Source organism: Anas platyrhynchos, chromosome 29 (genome assembly GCF_047663525.1).
Source record: "Anas platyrhynchos isolate ZD024472 breed Pekin duck chromosome 29, IASCAAS_PekinDuck_T2T, whole genome shotgun sequence".
Classification (NCBI taxonomy): Eukaryota; Metazoa; Chordata; class Aves; order Anseriformes; family Anatidae; genus Anas; species Anas platyrhynchos.
Genome location: NC_092615.1, coordinates 4,676,274 through 4,698,361, shown reverse-complemented (window position 1 = coordinate 4,698,361; position 22,088 = coordinate 4,676,274). Strand labels below are relative to the sequence as shown.

The 22,088-nt window shown below is 54.9% G+C and overlaps 1 long non-coding RNA gene across 1 annotated transcript; it reads right to left on the bottom strand.

Annotated features, from left to right (window-relative positions):
* Positions 1–4,559: 4,559 nt before the first annotated feature.
* Positions 4,560–18,434, bottom strand: LOC139999762 (uncharacterized). The gene is made up of 3 exons (XR_011805274.1): positions 17,499–18,434; positions 16,671–16,758; positions 4,560–5,297 (listed from the first exon to the last, which is right to left on the bottom strand). It is a non-coding gene; the product is annotated as an uncharacterized lncRNA (long non-coding RNA).
* Between the last annotated feature and the right edge of the window lie 3,654 nt (positions 18,435–22,088).

The following is a 22,088-nucleotide window of genomic DNA, read 5'->3' as shown; positions in this document are numbered from 1 at the left end:
TCCTCCTTCAGGAAGAACAAATCCTGAGCTGAACGTGGCATTGCAAAGAGAGGAATAACAGCACCAGATGGGCAGGCTGGAAAATGTTTTTTGGTGGTGGTTAAAAGCACTGAGCAAGGAGGGGATGGTTGGGCATGAACACGGGGAGCAGTGAGCTCGGGGGCTGCTGGGGGGTCCTGTAACACCTCGGTCCAGGCCGGGTCTGCTGCCAGGTTTTGGGGCAGGTGTTGGTGCCTGGGTTTGGGGAGCTGCGTGTGTGTGCAGGCTATGCGTGGTGGAGAGGTGGCCACATCGTTGGGTGCGCGAGGAGAGTTAAGAGCAGATCAAAGCACTGCTGAGAGTGGCCGCATTCCTGCAAAACCTGCTGCTGCCTCCGTGGCAAAAATCACATCAAAGGCAGCCAGACGTCTGACCAAGAGAACTGCCTGTGGATGGAGGGGTGCAGAGCATGACTGGCATCCCAGTACCTGCTCCTCAGCAAATCCTCTGGGATACTGGGCCAGGCATCGGCTCGGAGGATGAGCGCTGGTGCCCAGCTCCAGCTGTAGCTGAGGGAGACGGGAAGACAGGTAACAAACCTCCAGCACTGCAGGCAGCAGCCCTAAGTACCAAAAGGACAGAAGAAAAGGAGAAAATCCTCTGCTGGGCAGGGTGGCACAGCTGCACCGTGCTGGATCCTGCCCCACATGGATCCACCCAGGGATTGGGCCTTTGTGGGATGTTCAGAGTGGGTTTGGGGCAAATTTGCTGGGTGTGAGGCAGAAAAGGGTACCCCCAAAATGCTGGGAGTTGAGTATGTGCCATTTTGGATTCCCGTGCTCCCTCCCTGCCCGGCTCCCTCCCTGCCCGGCTCACCTCCAGCCCTGGGAGCCCCGGGAGCAGGGATGGGGATGAGCTGCGGAGCCGGGCTGCTGGCAGCGGAGCGGCCGCGCTCCCTCCTCCTCGCCCCGGCTCGTGCATCCATCTCCTCCTTCGCCCGTGATAGGCCCTGGTGCTGCAGATCCATGCAGATCAATGCAAAATTAATTAGAGTAATCAACTCAGCTGTACCACAGAGATCATACAGGCAGGGTTTTAGGTGACTAATTGGTGGAAGCTGACAGCCAGTGTCCCCGGTGTCTTAGAGGTATTAACACTTTTTTCTCTGTAGATTAATTACCTTTTTCCACCTTTCACTTGATCGGTGCCTTCGTGCGGTGCTGTTTGGGGGAGCGGGGGCTGGAGGAGCATCCCATGGGGTGCAGGACCCAGGTCTGGGAGCCTGCAGGAGCCCAGGTTTGCTCTGTTCACCCTGGCTTTTACAAGAGCCCGATTAGCAGAGGGAAAGGTGTCCCTGTTCCCCGTGCTCTGCTTTGAGCCCTGTGCCATGGCAAAGACCCCTGTGCATGTGCAACGCGGTGTCTCCCTGCCTCTGCCTGGGGTTTGGCACCTCTGAACATCGCTTGATGAAGGTAGGTCCTGGGCAGCAGTCGTGGGCAATTCCAGGGGGCCACACGGAGAGGTAAGGATGGGCTTGTTCCGTAAACACCAACATAGAGGAGGGTTTCTGATGGCAGAGGACCGTGATAAAGACCTAATGAGACACTTGTGCTGCTTGGATTCAAGCTAGGAACAAGGCAAATGCTATTAAAAGCAGGGGTAATTAATCATCGGCAGTTATCTAGTGCTATAGAAGGATTCTCCATCACTTGGACTCTCAGTTGCCACTGGGCACCTTCCTGCTGAGTGTGCCCTGCTCAGACTGAACTGATCGCTTGGGAGAGTGGAATGTGACAGTCCTCATGGCCTTCACACCCCCAGGCTGGGGAGCAGTGAGAAATCTTCCCCAACTTCAACAGATCCTGGGCCAAAACACTTGTGGGTACCCGAAGATACCCTGCCTTGGTGGAACAGGGAAGAGGTGTCTGTTCTGCATGGACGAGGGCAGCAGAGCCTCCTCCTGGTGCATGGAACTGACTCGTGCCCTGCTCCGTGAAGGCTAACAACCCAAACATGTCTGTTTCTGCCCTAAAAGCTCCATGGCCTCATGCAGTGTTGTTTCAAATGACAGGAGGGTTTTCCAGGACAGAAAACCCACGAGCTGAGCCCACGCTGGGTGGGTCTGGTCCCCACGAGCCTGGTACCGCCAGGTCAGGTCAGCTGCAGCTTTTCCAGCTGAGTCTTGGCCTTTGGCTGCCCCAACGCAAGGCATTAAATCCAGCCCGGTCACCGGCATCACATCGATGACTGGCAGAGGAGGCTCGCCACCTCCAGAGAGCCATTTGTCCCCTCTGACGGCTGGTGTCCGATACTCAGGATGAATTGTCCTCTCGAGGAGGCTGCCTCTCCCCACCCAGCCGGCCTGGCCACCTCGCTCTCGTCCCACGCAGGTGATGGGAGATGGATCCTGCCATCATTGATCAAGGGCTCAATCTCAGAGGCAGGTTTTATTGGCAGAGAAAACTGAGAGGGAAGCAGGAGGTACAAGCCAGGGAAGCGAAAGCATCATAGCCCAGGCGGTCAATTTGGGCACAATTTGCCCAATTACAGTAAAATTCCAGTGAAACAATGCTGCTTATTTGAAGGAGCAGATGTCTGTGGGTAAGTAGAGCCACCAGGAGCTGCTGTTTCTATCACAGGAGCATCCCAGGGGAGTTACACCGGGGGTTACACCCTGGTGGAGCCAGTACTGGCCCATGGTTGTTTGTGAACCCGTGGCAGAGCTGGCACCCAACACCAAATCTCAGCAGCATCAGACTTGTATTGGAACCACCCAAACCCACCCACTTTACCAAATTTTCTTAAAATAAATAGCAAACCCTCATACAATTCCTGCAAAGGCAACTCTTCCAGGAAGAGAGCCTCCTGCTCTGTGCCTTCATGAGCCCCCAGATCCCCCAAATCAAACTTCCACATGCCGTGGCTTCCCGGTGGGGAGGCTTAGGGTGACTGAACAGGTTGTGCTGTGAGGGCAGCACCATGAAGCCACGTCCCACAGCAGCACTGGGATGTCATGGAAAACACAGCGCCAAGACAGGGTGGGCAGAAAGATGCTCGTGACGAGCATACCTGCCTAAATGGTGCAATTTTGGCTGTTTTCCCTACCTTTTGGAACACTTGCTGGGTAAGCCACACAACCACAGCGGGTTTGGTGCCTCCAGCACCACCCGTCCTGGCTGGATGGCCGGGCTCAGAGTCCCAGTGAGTGGGGTGGGAACGGGCTGCCCAGGGAAGCGGTGGGGTCCCCTCCATCCTCCATCCCTGGAGGTATTTGAGAGACGCGTGGACGTGGCACTGAGGGACACGGGTTAGTGACAGGACTCAGTAGCTCAGGACGATGGTTGGACCTGATGATCCAGAAGCTCTTTTCCAACCCAGACAACTCCATGGTTCCACAATGTGGTGCCCAAACGCCTCTTCCAAAAGTGGCACCGAGAGCTCTGCCCTGCGCCTAGCAGCAGCTGGGGGGGGGCGAGGAGCCCAGGTTTGCCCCACTCACACCGCCGATCGCAGTGACCCTGCTGCTGCCCCCTGAGCAGGCAGGGAGCCGACGGAGGGGGCTCGTTCCCTGCTCAGCTCCCAGCACCGAAGCCTGCACTTTAGAGTGCTTTCATCCCTGAAAGCTTCGGCGTGGAAGAAAGGCGAATGGACCGATCCCCCCACAGCACGGTAAGTGCTTTCTTTTTTTAACAAAGCATCAGAGAGCTGCGAGGGCGGCGGTGGGGGCTCAGCAGCGCGACAGCCGCCCAGCAAACCCGCAGCAGTGCCGGCCGCGACCCCTCCCGCCAGGGGTTATCGGGATTTGCCGAACCTTAAAAATAAATCTTCCCCTGCTTCCTTTTATAGGGCCTTTCAAGCCGTATCTCCCAGGTTCTCCTGGAGGGTAATGAACGCGCAATGCGCGCCTTAGAGCTGCTTGAATTATTCATCAGGAATAATATTTGTTGCCCTTTTCTTCTGGTGGGGAATCAATGCCAATTTATGGCAGAGGGTCCCTGTTATTGGGGGACCATCCACAGTCTTTGTGAAAACTGGGCTAGCAGCAGCCCTCAGGGCACAGAGATGTTCAGCCCAGGCACAGCAAGGATTTTGCTCACTGTTGGCTAAGGCCAAACGTGGCCTTGGGATGGATGGCATTGGACCCAGCCTGGGAGAACACCCTGTGCCCTGCACCCTGATATGGGGACGTTTCTGCACACAAGTGCCCAGAGGTTACCTGGAGGAGCCCAGAGTGCTCTGAAGTGTCTCCTCACCTCCTCACTCACCTGTTTAAGAAGTTCAGGTTGATGAACTGGCTTAACTCTGTCAGGAAGCTGCTCTAGAGGTGTTAGTGCTTCAGTGCAACGTCGAGCAGGAGCCCAAGCAAACTCTAGGAAAAGAGCTGCACCCTTGGCTTTGCCTTCAGCCTGACCTGCATCTGGGATGTCCACTGCGGATGGGCCACGGAAAAAGGGTGGTGGAGAAGGCGGGAGGACATCTCAATGTGCCTCCACGCTGCTCGATGCTGCACCGAGCCCGTGTGCCCCATCCCATCCCCGCCAGCCCACGACGCAGTGAATGAAGCCATTTCTTTGCATGATTCCCCAGAGCCAGATCTTAATTAGAAAATGAAGCTGTGGCACAAGCACAGACACAAGCAGCTCGATGACGTGCTCCTGACACGTGGACCCGAGCTCGCTGCTCTCAGACAGAGCTGTTCTGGGGCAGGGGGTGGTTTTGCCATGCAGGGCTCATGCCCCTTGGTCCACACTGCCCTGGCTTGTGACACCCGGCCAGGGGCACGGCCAGATTTGGGCTCTGGCCCTTCATCAGCCTCCACCTAAAGCGATGGCAAGGGGAGATGCTGGCTTGGCTGGGTGGCACGGTGTCATGCAAGCAATGGCCTGGGGTTGGCCCGTGGGAAGAAGAGCCCTAATGCAGTTTTAACAGTGAGACCGGCGGTTAAGTGCTCGGTGTGGATATTTTTCCCCCTCTCTATTGTTTATTATTGGAAGTTACAAGTAGCTAAAGACCTCCCCAATTATCTGGGAGCCACTTAAGAGCAATTGAGCACCTGTCACGAGCTGAATGGGCTGCATCGCCCTAATGACAGGAGCGGAGAAAAGACACAGGTCAGCAGGGATGGGGAAGCTGGCGATTTACAGCTTTGCACTGCCAGCTCCTGGCTCCGAGAGGGGCTGGAAAAAACACACCAAGAGACAGAAAGAGGAAAAGAGCCAAGAGGAGCCTCCCTGGGTGCCCCAGCTGGACGATCGCCCCTTGCTTCCCATCTCTGGCGACGTGGAGCTGGTTGTGCCTTCAGCTGCTCAGCTCAGTGCCTAAGGAAGAAAAAAAATCCAAGGAATCTTTCACTGGTCACCAGACAGAATTAAAAAAAATATATGTTTATCCACCTTTTTTTTTTTCCTAATTTTATTTTATTTTACTTTCACTAAATGGTGGCTTTTGAGGGAGACATCCCAGCAAGGGGGGTTTTGTGCCACTGGGGGGCTGGGAGTGTTGCAGAGCCCCAGGCACAGAGCAGGGACCTGTGGATGTGGCTGCACCTCCGGACTGGGAGCCACGGGGTTGAGTTTCCCCTGCGAGGAGATTTAAGACGGCTGTGGTGAGATGTAATGATTCCTTTTGAGGCTCCATTTTGATGAGGTTCATTAGAAGTTTTATATAATATTAATGTATTGTGGCAATTATTTAGAATAGCAGGGAAAATAAATACCTATAACAGCAAAATCTGACGTGATGGACACACACCTTGTGAAGTAAAAGACACGCATGTAAAACACAACAAAAATAATGTTGTGGGAGACTGCACTCGGCTCTGTGAAACAAAGCCTGATCGGTGCCCGTTCCCCAGCCACCTGAAAGCAGCCTCTGCCTGCAGTCTGTGCCTGATGGGCAATGCCAAGAGGGAAGCACCCGTTTGGGAAGCTCAGAGCTTTACCTCCAGCTTGCCAGAGCACAGAAACGCACGTGCACAGACAAGCACATGGATGCACGTGCAAAGACACACATGCACGTGCACGCACACACCCATCTCCTGCAGGCAGCTCCAGCTTTGGCTGTGCCTTCTCGGACCGAAGGAGGCTGCTGGAGCCCCACGCTGTCCCCTGCCTCCTCCGGCCACCCTCGTGCCAGTGCCACCAGGGAGTGGGGCTGGGAGGCGCTGGGGTGGAGGTGGGGGGGAAGGTGCCAACCTGGAGAGGTTCATCAATAGAAACATAAAATTAAAATAATTTGCGTCAATTCTGCTGAGTGGCTGTTAGGCCTAATTGTTATTGACTCGGTGCTGTAATTATTAAGGCTCACACAGAGCTCGGCTGGCTGGGGAGGCAGGTTTGGGACGCCCCCATAGCACCCCCTGTCCCTGTGCTGGGGACAGGCCATCATCCCCTGGACCTGCTGGGGTCCTGTGCAGGGACAGGGATGGGAAGGGGACAGCAGTGGCCCTGGTGGCACAGGGACACTTTTGCCCCTGTCTCTGGGAGATTTGGGCTGTGCCCTGGCTCCTCCCCGTCACTGCAGCTTGCACGCCCCCAGCTCCAGTGTTGCCCCCACAAATCCCTTTAGGGCCCCTTAAAAGTGTCCCCTGGGCATGTCCTGCACATGGACGCGTGGCAGTGGCACACGGTGTAGCCCTGGCACATGAACGGGGACAGAGCTGAGCACAGATGAGGACACTTTTGGTGCCTGCTGGCACAGGGGCAGGAGAGGGACAGCAGAAGGGAAGATGGAGAAGGAAAGAACAAGCAGAAGACAGAGGGTAGGTGGCAGGAGTGGGAAGGGACGAGGGGACAGCTCCACAGAGAGCCCGCCAACGCTGCCACTGCTGTTTGCTCGGAGCGGCGCTGGGTAATTTTCTCCCCTCCTTCCTCCGGCCTTTGTTTCTGCTGCCAGCGCAGACCCCGAGCAGCAAAGGAGCCTGATCAATAGGAACACGGTGTTTGCATGGATCATACATGCGAAGAGCACGTTCCCGGATCAATGCCGAGGTCTCGCAGAAGGAGAGGAAGGGAAAAAAAAAAAAAAAAAGAAAAAAAAAACACGCCAGGATGCGCATCGCCACAGGATGTACGGTTTCCATGGCAATGGGCTGCTCTCCCACCACCCTGGTCCTCCCAGTGCCGCGGCAGTGGGGTTGAACCCCGCGGGCTGGATGAGGCCCCGGGCATGATGTGATGCAGGGTGGCACCACGGTGTGGCCAGCAGCAGAGAAACCCCTTGTCCTGTTTCCCCTCCGTCCAATGGACCGGGGGTGAAATCTCAGCTCTGAGCAGCCCCCGTGCCTGTGTGGGATCCCAGCGCACCTGCTGCAGCCCCAGCTCCATCCCGTTACCATCTTCCTCCTATGGGGCTTGGAGGAATTAATTAAATCCTTAAATCCCACGTCCTCTATGTGCTCTGGGAATGAAAAGCATCAGAGAGCAGTGGTGAGAACCTTAACCCAGCCAAGGATGGATGTCCCCTGCCTCACTTCCATCCTGTCCTGAGTAAGAAAACACATCCCTGGCCACAGGTCCCACCAGAGCCCCCCAAATTATCTGCCAGCTCCTAGGCTCCTTCTTGCTCACACTGAGCTTCACCTGTGGCTCGCTGCGCAGAGGCAGGAGGCTGTCTTTGCAGCAAAGCCAGCCAATACTTCTCAGCCAATAAAGTTATCTAAGAGTAATTATTAAGCCCTTACGAGCAATGCAGCCTGCGTGGAGCTGGGGCAGAGCGAGCAGGAGTGAAATATTGCTACAAATGTCCTTGCAGAAAGCAGCCGACCTTGGGGAGGCAGGAGCGCGCGTCAGTGCAGGTCCTGGACTTCCTCTGAATTTGGGAACAATTGGTGAAAGCTGTTTTTTTTCACCAGAGCTTGGAGGAGTAATGGTGGGAAGCACACTCAACCTGGGCTTGGGGCAGTTGTGTCCCAGCTGCAGCAAGGAAGGGGCCATGGGGTGGTGGGAAGAGGGTTTGAAGAGGGCAGCGGGATGGAAGCACGTCCATATGGTCATAAATGGATGAGAGCGTTATCCCAGGTCCACCCCCAGCCAGTGCTCCCCCAGGGGCAGCTCCTGAGCATCACCTCACACCTGCCATCCCCAAAACAAGAGGCTGTCCTCTACGAGGGCACATCTGGTGCTGCCTGAGCTGCTACAAAGAGCTCGCTTCGAAGCACCTTCAGCGTTAGCACCAGCTTGGCTCCTGCTATGGCTTAAAACATTTATTTTTAATCAGCAAGGAAGTAAATTAAAAAAGTTGGCTGTGCAGGAATTAGGCCTTTTGGCTGATAGTTTGGGAAGCATCTGTCTCCATTGTCTGTAAATTAGTCTTCCACAGGAGAGTAATCAGATGGTTAATGCAGCCGCAAATGAAATCACCCATCATTAACTATTCAAAACAAGAGCTCTGTAAGGGATGGGCCCAATAAATCCACCTCTGGAGCCAGGGCAGGGCTGGGGTCACCTCTCTGAGGTGGCAGTGGGGATGGGGGGTGCTGAGGGTGCTCCAGATGCCAAGAGCTGCGCTTTGAGAGTGAGGTTCTCGCCTGCCTGAAAAGCGCACGGAGAGGGATGGCTTCGACAAACCAAAGGCCAGCTGGTGTATTTGGAGTGGAAACAGAGATACTGGGCAAAAATAGGCTGGTTTGGGATGGACGAGGGGTTGCCGAGCCCTGTCTCAGGTCCCTGGGATAGGCATTTGGGGTGGAGGAGAAGCACAGGGCAGGGATGGGATGAATTTGTCCGCTAGAGTCTGCTGCTCCCATTAGCGGCAAACACATTGGGCTTGAAGCCTGGCTGATGTTCTGGATCCAGGAAAAGCAGCCTGAAAGGACCATGGAGCTGAGTGCTGCCTCTTCTACCCCCATGCAAAGCGCAGGGGCTTTTATACCCCAAAAATGTACGAGCATCCAGAGCTGCATGGGAGAGCCAGTGCTCCCTCAACCATGCCTTGCATGCTGTGAGGGCACCGGGCTGCTCCCACCCCTCTCCTCTTTCCCATCTCTCCAAGCTGGGAAGAGGGAGGAGAAGAATCCCAAAGCAAACAGCATCGCCCCGCAGTCAGGTCTGGGAGGTGCAGGCGTTGCCAGCTGTGCCCTGCCTTGGTGGCTCTGGGGACACCACAGCATCCATCTGCACCGGGTGCTCATCGTCTCAATCCAGAAAAAAATATAGAATTTTTGTCTTGTGTTGCCACTGCCATATGCCCTTATGAAACACAGAGACTGAGGAAAAATTTCCCTCTTTGAAAGAGGCCAGCACAGAGGCTCTGCAATATCTGAGCCCCGGGGACGCCGTGTGTGTGCCCAGGGCTGCCTTCAGCCGCAGGCTGCCTCGTGCCCTAAAAGAGTAATCCTGTAAAGATGACTTTACTGCCGGAGACAGGGAGGAGATGGAGGGAGTGTGAGAGCCTGCATGCTGGAGGAGTAAGTTCTTTGTTGCCTAGAGCTTGTTAAATCCATACATTGAAGAGAAGAATAAATAAAAAATCAAATCTCTACTTCTGAAAAGCGTTTCTGTGGGGAGCTGCTTCCCTGAATCTTCCAGACCCGGCCTCTGTCAATAAATCAATAGCTGATGCAGGTCGGCTGCAATCGGCTGCAGGAGAGCAAGCGTGTGATGGATGGACAGGAGAGAGGCGAATCTAAGAGATAGGGCAGAGGTGATGCTCACCTTGAGCTTTATTGTTTGCCACTGAAAGACGAGGTACTGTGGAGGCATTAACCGAAGTGCTAACAGCAAACACCCCCTCCCCAAAGTCCTCTTCTCCTGGAGAGCATGTGGTCTCTCTCCTCGGGCTTTTACCCTGTGCCCTGTGGCCTTCCCCACTACGTGGATGGGCAAAATAAGGTGAGAGGAGACGCTAGGTGATGCTCCCAATGGCTGGAAAAGGAGGGGTTCCCCATGGGCCCCTGCTCAGATGTACCTTGGGCATTAAAGTTTTCCAATTTGTGATGCACAGGGGACCTTGCTGATTTGCTCTTCCCTCCCTCAAAGTCAAGGAGGCCTCTGGGACCCCCAGCACATCCCTCTCCCCAGCAGCAGATGCCTACAGGAAGCCTGTCAGAAATAACGTGGCATCTCCCATGCTGAACTACCTCCCCTCATCTTCAGCACCAGGACAGGTAGATGAAGCTGCACTGACCATCCCACGTAACTGCCCTTGAGGGGTTATTCTGGCCCCTCCAAACACTTTGTGTCCCCACAACCCGGAGACATGCAGTTCCTCACACAACAAAACACCGGTTTGCTCTAAGGCTGCTAATCAGTGGCTTAGGGCTTTGTCTCGTCCTTCTGTTAGGAAAATGAGAAAACCACTGTTTCTCTTCATCTCCAGGCTGCTCATGGTCTTTAGGGCTCCCCCTATGTCCCTTAACATCCCCACAGGTGGGAATGTGTCCATCCCACCCTTTGTGCCTCATCTCCAAGCAGAAGTGTTTGGGAAGATTGAATGGGCGCTCTATGGATTGACACAGGACTATAATGACGTGTTCTGATTTCTCCCCCATCCCTCTCTTAATCATTGCTAACATCCGATTTGCCTTTTTGACTGCGGCCGAACATTGAGCTGACATTTCCAGAGAACTACCCACATTAACTCCAAGAGCTCTTCCCTCAGCAGTAATAGCTAATTTGGAGCCCATCGCAGTGTGTAGGTAGTTAAGGTTGTTTTCCTCATGTGCATGACTTTGCATTTATCAACATTGTATTTTATCTGCCCTTTTATTGGCCAGTCTGCTCATGTCTTTAGATACTTTCCCAGTTGTTCTTTGTGTCTACCAGCCTTAAAAATTCTGCTTTACTGCTTTATTTTCTCCTTTCCCCCCCCAGATTATTTATGACTGTGTTGATTGGAGAGGGGCCCAGCACTGAGCCCTGTGCATCCTGCATGGAAGTCCTCTTTGAAGGACCCAGGCTGAAGAAATGACATTCAGGCACTGCCTGCCCACAGACTTGGTCCCAGGTTCTCCTGGAGAAGCAAATCCATTTCAGGTCAAAGATACCACAGAAGGAAGGAGATAATTTTGGATAACATGGAATTGGGGAGCAAAGGATCCCATAAAATAATTAGAAACATTGATGAAGGTTCTTCACCAAGACACAAGGTACCATGTAGGAGCTGTCTTCAGCCCCTGCTGCTGTCCTGCACAGGCACCTCTGTTGTGTTTGGTGCTTTTTAATTTTTGAAGCTGTTGTATATAAAGAGGGGGGTACTGGGATACATGCCCCAGTCCATGAATGGGAGGGTCCCATTTCACCTCCACTGCTGATCAACCAAGCTGTGGAGATGCTGCATCACCTCCCCTTGTCTTTCAGCCACACCATGCTGAGGGATGCAGCAGACCCTCTGGCCATAGGTGGGCACCACAGCCGTACCATTTTACCCAGTAACCTTCTCCATAGCTGTTCCCACCTGCCCCATTATACGGGGATAAGTAGGGGAATAGAGCTCAAGGCACTTTCCTTTGTTTCTCCCTCCAACTCACTCTTGTTTTCATCTAAAGCAGCCTGCAAAATAACAGCCCAAAATAAAGCAGGCTGCCAGGAGGGCTGGGGGAAAAGAACGGTGCCCACTGTTATGGTAGCTGCTGTCACTCTCTGCCCTGCTGGGGGAGGGAGAGCTGCCCGCTTGGCTTTATTTCCTAGAGAATTGGCTCAGCCCAGCCCAAGGCATGGACCCAGGGAGTCTTTCCTACAGTGGGCAAGCTGACATCGCACCCATGGGTGTCACAGCGAGACGTGGGCACTGATGGCAGGGCATGGGGCAGCCAGAAGGGTGTCAGACCTAGGGCTACAAGCGTTGGGGTTTGGCAGCTGGATGGAAAGGAGAAGTTTTGGGTTTGGTGCTAGGTTTCCCCCTCTGTTTGTGCGAAGGCTTTGTGTGCAGTCACAAGAAGACAGATCCTGTCGTGCCTAAAAATAAACCAGCCAAACACAGAGTGCTCTTATGGTGAAGGTAGGACCGGGCTCGGAGATGAGATGTTTAAAAGGTTTGAAAGCAAACCTAAAACCAGATCAAAAAGAAAGCATCTGCACAGAGTAAAAACACCCCCGGCTTCTGCACCTCACTGTGGGCAGTCGCTGTCCCCTTGGCACCTTGGCCAGACCATCCCAATCTCCTGGGGGAGCCCCGACCTTGCTCCCTCCCAGGAGCAGGTAAGGAGGGGTTTGGGTGCTGCTGGTGGGGCTGGGACTTCGTGCTGTGGGTGCTTTGCTGGGACCTTTACCCAAACTCCTTCCTTCAGCAGTGATCTGAGACACCCCTGCAAGGAGCGCCTGCACTTGCAGGCTCTACTGGCTCCCTCCAACCCATTAAAACAGAATCTAATAGGTTTTAAGAGCTGTCCTAGGGTCTGCAGAGTAGTCATGGTTTTGGGACACAGCTTCCACCAGGATCCTTTGAAGCAGACAAGCCAGGTTTAAGCCTTCTGCTGAGGAGCAGGATCACCTACCTGGCACCAGCAGGAGCAGCAAATCTTTGCGGGTTTGGCCCAGAGAAGCAAAAAGTAAAACCTTCAACCCTTGTATTTTTTCCTAAACTAGAGCTCTTCAAAACCTCCTATGAAATAAAACTAGGGAATATAGAATTAGACTAAAATCTAGTAACTTATTAACTTACTCTGAAGCATTATAGGCATCTTAACCTGGGAAATTAAGTATCATTTGAAACATCCTGTGCTGGCAGGTCAAAGTATTTAATTTCAGCTTTTAAATGGCATTTCCTTCCGCAGCTTTTCCCCGCACGCTTCATTCAAAGTCAACATCGCTCCTGGTATTTGCCTGATGGAGGAGTGGTCACTGCACAGGTTTCTGAGCCCTTTCTGCACATCATTTCTTTGATTTTCACATCAGCTTTCCCCAAAGCAAGCAGCCAGACTCCTTCCTTGCTGGCTATTTAAAGCCCAAGGTCTCGAGTCCCTGGCACTCTCACCCAGCTGGATTTGTCCCCAGCTCCTCACTCTGGGCACTACTTCCCAAGCACCCAGGCTCCAATTAAGAAGCAAGCAAAATGCCACATGCCCCAATTTAAGGAGCAGAGACTAATTTAGAAGCAAGAACCCCATTCAGAGGCAGCAGGCTGATTCACCCCGAAGTTCTGAGGAAGAGAGGGCAGTACTGCAGAGCCAAGGCTCAAGTCTCCTTGATCTCCAGAACTGGCCGGTATAGCCCCGATATTCAGGCGGGGCTCTAGGGTCAGGGTGATTTTGCTCAGCACCAGGCTTCACCCATACCCTGTAGTGCTTCAGACCTCCTGTGCTGGCTGAAAGCCTTCCCTTCCTGGGCATGGATTGGGGCAAGGGCAGGTTACAGGTGTCTCAGAAAGAAGGGGAAGGACTAGAAATATATATTTATATTTTTTTTAACAGTCCCAAATAGATGCTGCTGGCTCATGGCTCCTAGAGGAACATTCTTTGTTACTTACCCCCAAAATAAGCCTAGCAGAGCCCTGCAGAACCTTTATCATCTTCCACCCTGGGGAGCCAAAGCTACCCCAAGCAGAGCTGCATGGTGCTCGTGCTGGCCCTGTATAACTCACTGGGGTGAGCCTGGCTGGGTCTGGGCTGCTGGGGAGCTGAGATAGGGAGTTGTGTCCTCGTGTCCCTCCATGGTCCTGCATGGTCTCCCCAGACACGTTCAACCTTCCCATGGTTTCCAGCCACCACCCCAGCGCTCAGCCATAGGTATTAACCCTGGTTGCCCCCCTCTATATGGGGCAGAGCCCATCCCCAGCATCTTTTGTGCTGACCTCAGGTTAGCTGCACCCCGGTGTCCTGGAGCAGGATGGGGCTGGTGGCACCTGGTCGTGCCTGGGGACCACAGTGGCTGGTTTCCCAGAGGAAAGGGATATTTCAAGACAATGCAGCAAGTCTGGCCTGCATGGCTGGAGATGAGGAGAGGTGTCTACCACTGATAAACTCGGACCTGCAGCACGAGGGTCACTGCAGGATTACTGCTCACATGGACGTCTCCGCAGGGACATCCATGCATGGGCATTGCAGGACAAGGACAACCCAGGGGGGCTGGTGGCTTCCTCTCTCTCACTGTGGTGTCCCATGCCCAACTGTCTCACCTTGGTCAGCACCGCAGGTTTGGGCAAGGACATGTGGGACATCATGATATGGGGTGGGAGGGCTGCTGGGTCACCTGGGGGAGTCTGCACCATCAGTGTCCCTGGGGACCTCTGACCTTCCAGGTGCAGGCTTCCTAGGACATCCCTTGGATCCCAGCAAGGAGAAGCAAACCTGACAGCAAAGCACTACTTGGGGGAAAAAAGGGCTTTTTTGTCCCTTCTTAGTCCTTGCACCATCATCAACAGTAGCTCTTCCACCCACCCAAAGCTGCCCCAGCCCTCCGGAGCCATGCCTGGACCCAAACGACGTCCCCACTGCCACCACCTCCTCCCAGCTGCCACCAGCCGCAGCGGCGAATCCCCGGTGTCCCTGCCTTGGCCGGGCTCTGCCGCCTTCCCCAGCTCTTGGTACAGTATCTGCCGGCCCCCTCCCTGCTCCTCGGGCTTTGTCAAAGCACATTTCCCAATTAGAGGATAAAAATATTCCATTCCTGACTCCACGCGCTATTGATTTTGCCTGTAGCTGTGGAGGGGGTGAGGGCGGGCGCACGCGGGGTAGGGAGAGGTGAAGGGCTGTAGGCACGAAGTGCAGCTGCCTCCCCCCTGCCCCTTTATTATTATTGTTATTATTCATCACTGTGAAAAGCACCTAGCAGGACTGGTTAGCTCAGCTGACCACCGATAGAGAACAGGGGATCGATACTTAATTGACACAGGCTGGGCAACTGGAGCAGGGATTGGAGATGGGGGGAGGCTCCTGCGAGGAGGGAGGGGAAGAGGAGAGAAGGAACAAAAGGCAGGGGAAGGGAGGAGAGGCAGAGAGAGGGTGGGAGGAGCGGAGATATAATGAAGGATGAGGCAGAGAGGAGAGGAGGGAAGGGGAGGCAGGCGGACAAAGCCCAGCTCGTCCCAGGGGGCTCCACGGGTGGGTGCCGTGCCAGCTGTAAGGTCTGAAGGGTGGGAAGAGGGACCCAGTCCCTACCTGAATGTCTACCCCTTGTTTTAATGCAAGGTGTGGGCTCCATAACTGCTGCGGGTGCACGTGTGCCCTTGGCATCACAGCCACAGCACAGTGCCCAGGACCAGCCAGGCTGAATGCCACCCCCTCCTTGCCCGCTGTGGCCAGAAGCACGAGGACTGTTGAACATTGCTCTGCTGGCAGAAGTACCCCAAACAGCACATGGGAAATACTCCCTGGCCTCTGATCTCCTCTCGCACCATGTTGTGGTGTAACTCCACCTCCTTGTGCTGGCAGGAAGCATCCCTCCCTTAGCACAGCCTGGTGTTTTATGAACGCCCAAGCAGTAGGTATGCCCTGAACTCCCCAAACCCCAATGTCCCTACCTCTGGAAAATACCTCCCTGGAAAATGTTGGGAAAATGAATGAGTTTGAGCAAGGCTAACTTTATCAGGAGAGCTTTCTGTTTCATCTTGGTCTTCTGGGCCCTCTTTCTTCCCAGCAAAGCTCTGCCATGGAGCTGATGTGCCTGGGAAGCTGAGGGAGGGAAGTTTGAATATAGATGGTGGCAATGATGGGGACAGGGCAGCAGAAAACCCCAGTGCCACCTGGCATGAGTCTCACCAAGGATCTGGAGGGGGCGGGGGGGGGGAAGCCCTGAGCATGTCGGGGAGCGCACAGGGACCAGATGCGGTGCCAGGCCTGGCAGCCGTCCTCTTTGCTTGACTCAGCTCTGCTGGAGCAGTTCGCTGGGCTGGGTGCCAGATTTAGAGGGAAAATATAGACAAAGTGGAGAGCCTGGGATGGAAGGGACACAAATAAGATGTTTGGAAGATGTGACCTTTGAGGAAGAGCAGAAGGCAGTGAGTTCATGTACTGCAGGAGGGAGAAGACATTGGCAGTGAGGCTGGTGGCCAGTTTCTCCTCCATCTCTTTTGAGAGCAGGACAGGAGAAACCATCTCAGGTTGAAGATGGGATCCCAGCCAGGAGCCAATTTCTCTCTGAGGATTTTGGTTGCCAACAGTGGCACCAAACACGATGATTATAGGGGTCTAGTGACTATGAAGTCCTGCAGGACTTCAAGAGACACTGCCTGTGGAGGTCTAGAAAAGGGAACTTTGACCAGAAGGACAAAAAATTTCTGAACCTCTCCAGGACCTGGCTGTCCCAAAGGACTGGGCAAGACACACCTGGGGCTTGGGGCTCCTTGCTGGGTCAGGAAGGGAAGAGCCCAGCATGCCTCGACCTTCAAAGCCCCTTAGCAGCCAGCAGCATGGGCTGCTCTTCGCTTCGAGCTCATCTGGGCTCCCAGCACTAGAGAAGGAGCCAGCAGGACTCCTTTCTTGAGCAGAGGGCTCTCACCCCAATTTGTAGAATAAGAGGGGTGGCCTTTCCCAAGCTAGAAGTTTACTTTGCTCTTGCACTTCACTCCAGACCCTTTCAGCTCTCCAGCCCATCACCTCTGAGAGAACACCCGCACACAGAAAGTCTTCAAGACTCTTCCTTCCACCAACCTTCTCCAGCAGCTCACCCAAGAAACCCAACGAGCCCAGGAGAGGCCGGACAGCCCTGGGCAGAGCCCAGTGGAGCTGCTGGCTGCTTCCCAGCAACTAGAAAAAAGCAGCACCTTCCAGACACCTCGTCCTGCTTCAGAAGGGTTCCAACCTACAAAGAACTTACCAACGCAGAGACACGCATCTGCTGCTCCGTGCTGGGAGCCGTCTGGATGGGAAACGCTGAGACCCTCTTCCCATCCACTGCCGATTGCCTGCAGACGGGAAAGGCAGATATATTTAGCTTCTCTTGGCACCAGCCAAAAAGAGCATTGAAGGGAGGGATGGGGTGGTGGGAAAACAATGCTTTGATTTTATTTGTTCTTTTTATGGACTCTTAAAGGCACAGGCTGGTATTTGATCCATGTTGAGGCATGGGGCCCAACGGGCCATGGCACGGGGAACCTCAGCCCAGGACCCGGCCTGTCACTCTTGATCTACAACATGTCAGCCTTAAAAGGATCCTCTCCGTCTCCTTAAACAATATATTACCGCTGTCCAACTTTCCCATTAATGCATAAAAAATCATTAGATATTTCTATGGAGACCCATCGCCATAAACACAGGCTTCCAAATGCACTCCGGCATTAAGCGGCCAAAGTAAACTGAAGGCGATTTCTGCGGTAATACCCTCTCATCACGCATCCCCGTCCCAGCCCTCCCCCGTCCCCGCTGTCTCTCTTCCCTCGATCAATTTTATGGTGCTTGCCTGGGGTTCATTAATGTTTCCGGAATCTCTCTCTGCCCTGTTTAAAAATTCTTAATTAAGCAAGGTTTTTTTGTTTACACTTGAACTAATTACACTTTTAAACCCGACAATAAAACATCAGCTCTGGGCCATTAGGGCCCGCTGCGGCCGGGCAATTCAGGAACTGCCACGCTTTGCAAGGAGATAGGAAGGCCGGAGACACGGCGTTCTGCCTAGCTTCAGTCAAGAGGACGCCAGGATCTTCACCTGGTACATGGAGATGGGGGCCAAGGGTTCGAGCAGCCAGATGTCCCCTTTAGCTCTTCCTTGTTTCCTCCGGATGCGCATCCCCCAGATAAGGGCTGGCAGAGCGGGTAGACACAGACATGTCCTGTCCCAATGCCCATCGTTGTTTGCCACTCATCGGTTCTCCACGCAACCGCCCCTGTTTCTCCAGAGACACGTTGGTGTAGCAGGGCCTGAGGGTTGTGAAAGGTGGAGGCAATGGAGGCCTGGAGACTGGGCCCAATGGAGGATGTAGGCCTGAGACGCCTGTGGTTGGGTCAGGCCCAAGAGGCCAGGCCTCAGCGGGTGTCCGTAGTGGGGGAGATGCTCTCCCAGGTGGCCAAGGAGCAGAAGGGAAGGAGCAGAACCCCCTGGGACGTGTCCATCTCCATCCCCAAGGGAACGCACCATGGCCCATTGGTGGGAGCGCAACATTGCAGGAGCTTGGACTCAGCTGCTTGCTGCTCTTTCTTCCTGTTTTTTGTCCGCCTTGGGCATTTTGTGTCCATCCCTGGGGAAAGGAGGTGCTGCTGTGGTGCTGAGCCCTGGGCTGCTGAGGGTGAAGACCTTTTGAGCAAGAGGTGGTGGGGCTGGTGGTGGATGCAGTGCCCCTGGTGGCAGGGAGCTGGCCACTGTCACCAGGTGAGAGCTCACAAGTCCACGTGAGCACAGCAATGAGGGACACCCAGCCACCGTCCTGCTCCATCCCCACTGGAAGATGCTGGTCATTGGCTCACCATAGTGGCGGCTCTCCAGAAACCACCTCCAGACTGGCATTTCCTGCTTTCTTTCCATCCTGTCTAGAAATAAGCTGCGTTACACCAGGAAAGCACACGAGACATGATGGGGAAGGGACCAGGCTTGGGGCTGCTGAGAGTTTTGGGTTGTGCCTGTGGTGAGATGGAGGGGAGGTGAGCAGGATGAGGCAGGGTGATGGCACCTGCACCTCGGCAGCTCCGGGGGACTCAGGTTCCCATGTGAGGCTCTGAAGCCTGGTGGCAGAGGGGTGGCTGAGCTGCCACCCACCCAGCCAGGCAGTCACTCAGCCCCTCAAGGAACCACTGAGAGGAAATGGAGAAAATCAAGATCGTATGGCCCATTCTTTGATCTCCTCAAGTCCTCATCAGGGGGCAAACCAGAAACCCAGGGCTCTGTCTGCAGAGGGGAGTGCAGTGTTTGAGTCCCATGGGACATTTTCTTTTTCTGCATCCATCTCTCAACAAGGACTGGAGAAGGTTTTTGCAAGGCAATAACCACCAACACCTTGCACCTCTCCTTGCCCTATCATTTCTTCTTTGTAGCCATCCCATACAACCACAGCAGCACCCAAACCACCTCTGAAGCCCTCCTTCACCCTTTGCTCTTGCATGGAAGTGACAATGTTGTGAGCCACCCTACCTGGCCCCACAGCAGTGGGGGCTTTGCATGCAGAAATAAATCCTTGCTGCACTCAGGCTCCCACACATCCCCTGGCACTGGGGCAAAGGCATCCCAAAGACCCCTGTGGTCAAGGAACCCACTCACATGGTGAAAAGGGGCTGTTGAAGCTAACAGTTCCATGAAGAATTTTTTTATTTATTTTTTTAAAGAAATCCATATACAAAGCTTTTGGGGGAGAATGTTGCTAATTTTATCTATAAAGAGATTCTCAAGTGTTTCTGGGAGCCAGTGGATTCGTTAGGAAGGGACGGAAGAAACAGGACTGAAACTGCTTAAACACACCGATCTTTCCTTCCTCCTCCCCCATTTGAAGGGGGAAATTTCCCACTTCGGGAGAAAACCTGGGCAAACAGCTGATTTATCCCAGCCCTCCCTTGGGGCAGGAGCAAGGAGGCAGCAGCAGCAAGGCAACCTCCATCCTGCCCATAAATCCCTCTGAGGTTGGTGTTATTTCATCCATTCTGGGCTTGAGCTGCCTGGTGTTGGCTCCCAGCATGGGTGAAACCAGCCAGCCAGCCTGGCCCTGGCCCCACCGTGCCTTGGTTCCCCGAAGTGTCTGTGCCACCACCAGACCAGGAAACCCCTGGGGATGCTCCTGGGAGGCTTTTATCTCTGCACAGCAGTTGCACCTTGTCCCAAATACAGGGTGTAAGCAAGGAAGGTGCATTGTCTCACCGGGGTCATCAGGGAAACTGAGGCACAGGGCAGGAGAGATGCACCCCAAGAAACTGCACCAACCTGGGGTGTACCCACAGCCCCTCTGCACCCTGGCACTGCCCAGGAACCCCCCCAGGCCAGCCCCAGCGATGCCCCTGGCTCCTTCTGGGTGCAAACTGGCTGCAGGCAGTGCTGAGACCTGGCAGACTCGTTTCATACAAGAGCAGCACATGGAGACGCTGCTCCTGCACGCAGCTCGCACCGGGGGAAGCCAACCCCAGCTGCTGCACAGCCACGGCCAGGGGGGTCAGGCTGCATCTCCCCGTGGCGTTGGGAGGAGGATGAGGAGGATGAGGAGGGAGGGGGACAGGGCATGGTTTTCCAGCCAGGTCCCTCTTGGGTTGATTGACTCAGATCGCATTGATCCCGGTGTTATCAGGACATTTTATTTGCTGCGCAGGGGATGGTGAGAAAAGCCCCTGGAGGGAAGGAAAGAGCAAGAAGAAGTGGAAAACCAGAGGTCAGCATTTTCCCACCCCTCATAATGCTCTAGAGGGGGGCAAAAAGCCAGAGACCCCCCCTCCCTCCCCTCTTTCCCAGCAGCCCCAGCCCAGGGCCAGGCAGGAGCATCCCCAAAATGCTGCCCACAAGGCACGCAGAGGATGTGGTGCAAAGACCCCAGTTGAGGCACACCAGTCCCAGCTGAGACCTGGGATATTTGGGGTCTGGGACCCTCCTTCAGCATTGCTCCTCCTTCCCAAACCTCCAGCCACAGCCCCCTGAGAGACTCAATCTGAGACCAGGCAACTCCTCACACCCGTGGCAGGTGGCTCCGAGGAAAGGTAGCTGGTAAAGGCAGAGGGGCAGGGGAGATGCCAGCTGTGCCCCAGCGAGGTCTGGGCACCAAAAAAACATGAGTGGTGTGAACAGAGCATGGCCATGGGATGCCCTGTAGCCAGGGAGGGTGCAGGGCCATTGGGTTTGGAGCCACAGGGAGCGATGTCTGGGGGAGGATTTACAGCAGGGAAAGTGCGCGGAGAGGTGGAGGAGGGAAATGTGCCCCAGCACCGGATGGGGTTTAAAACAGGGGGAGGGAGGAGGAGGAGGAGAGGGATGAAGAAGAAATGAATCCGTGCACAGGGACAGCACAGAGACCTTCACTCTGCTCCCTGCTGTCCCCACGGCAGCGCAGGCGGTGGCACGTTTTTGGGGCACATCACCGAGTCTCCTGCACTGTGCAGCCAAGCAGGGAAGGGGCTCAGCTTCTCACAAGCCCATCTCCCCCCCGCCCTCTTTTTTTTTTTTTTTTTTTCCAATTCTTCTCATAAATGTCTTTCCACATCAAGGCCTGGAGGAAAACTGCAGCTACTGGAAACCCAGGGCAAGGTTTGCTCTTTGGGGACGTGGGGCTGAGCGAGCGGTGAGATGGGAGGGAAGGGACGGGACGGCCTTCCCGGCAAGAGCAGCCGTGCTGTGGGCTGCGGGGGGGTTCCTGGGGGGGCAATAATGGGGGGAAGGCGCCTTCCCCCTGCTTCCTCCCCCGCCCCCCCAAAAATAGGTCAGGAACTGCTGCAGGGCTTGGGCTGGACCCAGCTCTCTCAGCCTCCCCATGCAGCAGCTGTGTCACTGGTGCTGATGTGGGGCTGCAAAAGAATGGGGTGCAGAAGTTGGTAGGGATTTGCACCCCAAAATGCTATGCATGCACAGCCAGGTCCCCACACCTCACCCCTGTTCCCCAGCCGGGCAATGTGCCTGCAGTGGGGACATCATTTGGTGCTGCCCGGCCCCATGGGCTGGGTCCCTTTACCCCTGAGCCCACCCCAGCACCCCTAAACACCCCCTGCACCAGGCTTCCCCCCTCCTCACCCTGCATCCCACCTTTCCCCTTCCCGATTTCCTTTCATTGGGAGGGCTGCGGCCGGGCAGCAGCCTCCTCCCCGCGCTCTGGCCTTGTTTCAATTTTATGAGCTTTTTCTTGCTATAAATATGGTTTTGAGAGCCCATTTATCAGGTCCCGCAGCTCTGGAGTCAGCCTGCCGAGCTGCCCATGACAGGTCAAAATTGACTTGTATGATATTAGAATTGCTATTGATCCCTTCGGCACCTCGCAACGCTCCCGGCTCCGTGACCCAGTGTCAGGCTGGGTGCCCCTCCTTCCCTGTCCCCCCCCCCCCTCCAGCTCATCCTCCACCCGCAGCTGGGACAGGGTCCTGTGCCCCGTGACAGCCTGGCACCCTCGGGGACCCGGTCACTGTGTCCCCCCATGGCCCCGGACCCCATTACCTCAATGCCTCATCTCTCCATGCGGGGTCGGGTGATGCTGAGCAGGATGCGGCCCCTGTGTACAGCAAACCTAAAGGGAAATCCCACCCCAGGCTGGCTCTCAGCCCTGTGTCCAAGAGTTTTGGTGCCAGGATTGGTGCTGCCCCACCCCTCGGAAAGCCCATCAGATCCCCTGTGCCTCAGTTTCCCTGC